The sequence below is a fragment of the Tupaia chinensis genome, unplaced genomic scaffold (assembly GCF_000334495.1).
Source record: "Tupaia chinensis unplaced genomic scaffold, TupChi_1.0 Scaffold000532_1, whole genome shotgun sequence".
Lineage (NCBI taxonomy): Eukaryota > Metazoa > Chordata > Mammalia > Scandentia > Tupaiidae > Tupaia > Tupaia belangeri.
Window position 1 is genome coordinate 2735970 of NW_006160045.1, and position 2441 is coordinate 2738410.

A 2441-nucleotide genomic window follows, 5' to 3' on the forward strand; every position below is an offset into this window, starting at 1 on the left:
TCCTGCTGTGGAAATTATGTCTCTATGGCAGAAAAAAAAAAACAAAAAAACATTACCTCTGTCATTCAACATCCTGTTATGCTATGGTTGGAAAAAGTCTTTTTACATGGTAAAAAACACAACAAAGCATCTTCAGTACAACTCTTTGCTGCTTTGACACTGAAAGCATATGGTGAAAATAGACAATGGCATAAAGTCTACAAAGCAAAACTATTCTCACAACCATTGACATTTAAGGCACAGGAGATACCGTGAATAGGCACATTAAAGAAAGTGGCAATCACTTTCTTCTTTAAGGTTAGCAAAGACATTTAAAACATGGTATTGCTGACACATTTGAAATACCAGAAGACAAATTAATGTAGACATTTCACTAATACCGTCAATCTGAAAATCAAATATACAAATAATTGTGAAGCATAAAAAGAGTTAAAAAGCAGGGAGATAATGACTAATTCAAGGTAAACTTCACAAGGGCAGGAGTCATGTCTGTTTAATTAATTTGTGTATAACTAGCATTTAGCAGAGCATTTGGCTAGCAAATATTAAACAAATACATTTTTAAATAAATGAATTAATTTTTGGACAGATCAGACCATCTGCTTTCCCCCAGTCTATTAAAAATCATGAAATATTTTTGGTATTTAAAGTGACAAAATCTTAGCACTTATAAGTTTCAAATGCTATTAATACTGACAGATTACTTTTTCTTTAACTCGTTTGTGTAGATTGGTGAAGTTCAAAATTTCTTCATTTTTTTCTGCTAGAAGTTTAAAATTTTCCTCTCCCCCAGCCCCCAACAACTACATTTTAGCCTGGGGCTCTGTAATATTAAACTGGCATTAGGATAAAATTGAATTACATTGCCACTACAGTTGATTTTAGAAACAGAAATGTGTAATCAGGAATATGCTGTAAATCAGAGCCTACCCATTTGCCTTGATTCTTACTCCTATTTGGAGCTTCTGGGATTTAGAACTAGATTCATGAGTAAGAAAGAATTATTATATGCTGGAAGCCCACAGCTCTCTGTAAAACTGTAGGCAAATGCACAGATAATATTTCAGGTAATTAATTATAGATTTTTTTCCTTGAAAAGAGCTTAAATATATTTTTAAAATTTTAACATTATAAGATAATTTATTAACAAAGATAATACTTTTTACCATCATGAAAATGTACTCATGTCTCAACATATGGAAACTCAAATGAAGTGACTTCTGAGACTTAAAAACAACTCAGGATAAGTTTAGGAATAAGAACAAAGAAGTTTTAGAAAAAAAATCAGAAATATGGCAAATAAAATAAGAAATATATAAATGAATCTTTACTTTTCAAAGACGACATTTAATTAAATGGTAAATGTGTTTGTTTTGAAATCCTGTCAGAGTTTTCATAAATAAGGAAAGATCATTTGTTAGATAAAATTTTCTGATTTTTTGATTGGGAAACTATGGTTACCAACACCTATAATTTAAAGTTGTTTGGAAAGAAAATTAAACTCATTAAAAGACTTTTAATAAATTACAGAAAATATTAAAACACAAGTATAATGAAACTGGGAGTAGTTAACTTATTTAGAAAGAATGATATCAATAGCTGATAATTTACGAGTGACAAGGTCCATGAAAGCAGAGTAAGAAATGGAGTATGAAGTGTCAATGTACGCTAAATGTCAGGTGGCAATAAATAAGCAGAGAGTCACACGAGAGTTAACTGTGAATACTCTGGGTCTCAGGATCTGAAAACAATTTTGAGGTTACTATTTTGAGGAAAAAAGTAATCTCTGGATACCACTTAGCCTGTGTAACAGAAAAAGTAGAGTAGAAACTGAGTGAAAAGATGACTACTAGTGGAAAAGAACTGGGAAAGGGAGTCTAATGCTAGGGCCTCTAACTGTAATTAAAAAAAAAAAAAAAACTTCTTTCAAAACTTTTTACTTTTTAACCTTGTTTTCAAACTAGAGAAGCTATACATCTTATATAAAGAAAATTTCCTAAAATGTACAAATTAATGCAGAGGAAACTTCAAGTTAGAATGCTTTTAATTTTTCTAAAACTTACTTATTTCACATAATTTTAGAACAGAATGACCCTACATTTGATAAGCGAAATTCTTCAACTTATGGAGAAGAAATAAGTCCGTAGACATCTTGCCTGCTTAAGTCAAAGTAGAAGCTAAGTCTCTTGAATCTCAGATTCAAAACTCATTCTTTGCTCCTCTAAGTTTTTACAACTAAATGTTGAAAAAGTCTTTATTTTTTTTTCATTTCCAAATGGAAAGATAGTTTTTCAGACTGCTACCTACATTGAAGAAAAATTTTGCTTCTTTCTCTTCAATTTTATTCTGGATAGGTAATAATTTACAGAAACAAATTTAATTCTGTATGATCAGGTTTATTTGATAGATGGATTGGTATCACTTAGGCTTTTTTTTTTTTT

At 30.2% G+C, this 2441-nt stretch overlaps 1 protein-coding gene across 10 annotated transcripts in view; it reads right to left on the reverse strand.

Annotated features, from left to right (window-relative positions):
• CEP170 (centrosomal protein 170) overlaps positions 1-2441 on the reverse strand; it is a 147073-nt gene that overhangs the window by 25232 nt on the left and 119400 nt on the right. The window lies entirely within an intron of this gene.